This window comes from Halyomorpha halys, unplaced genomic scaffold (genome assembly GCF_000696795.3).
Source record: "Halyomorpha halys isolate HHAL.00 unplaced genomic scaffold, Hhal_1.1 Scaffold319.1, whole genome shotgun sequence".
NCBI classification, from domain to species: domain Eukaryota; kingdom Metazoa; phylum Arthropoda; class Insecta; order Hemiptera; family Pentatomidae; genus Halyomorpha; species Halyomorpha halys.
In genome coordinates, this window is record NW_027113718.1 from 148979 (window position 1) to 149425 (window position 447).

The following is a 447-nucleotide window of genomic DNA, read 5'->3' on the forward strand; positions in this document are numbered from 1 at the left end:
TATTGCTCATGTGTTTTGATAATAGTATAACTTATAATTTTTTTTTATATTACGTATTGGACGTATTTCAAAGATATTGTCATAGACTGAGTTTACTTTTTAATAAATAAAAAAAAAATAGTTTTTAATAGGTGCTATAATCCATGTTCAAAATATAAAACAAGTTTCTTTTTAAGTCGTTAAAACGTTGATATTTTCAAAATATATTATGTAGCGTGATCCCTATTTTTTTTTTTAATAATTTATTTATTGATATTTACAACTGTATACATATATACACATCAATTAAATTTGCTGTAAGTGATATTATGACATGATAAAAACATGTGGAGAATCTACCCATTAATAGAACTCCAAAAACATTTCTAAAGGAGAAGATCTCGAGGCCATCTTCTTTTCAGACGTCTAGGAGGATTATTAGGTAGTGAAGGAGAAGCCAGGTTAGAA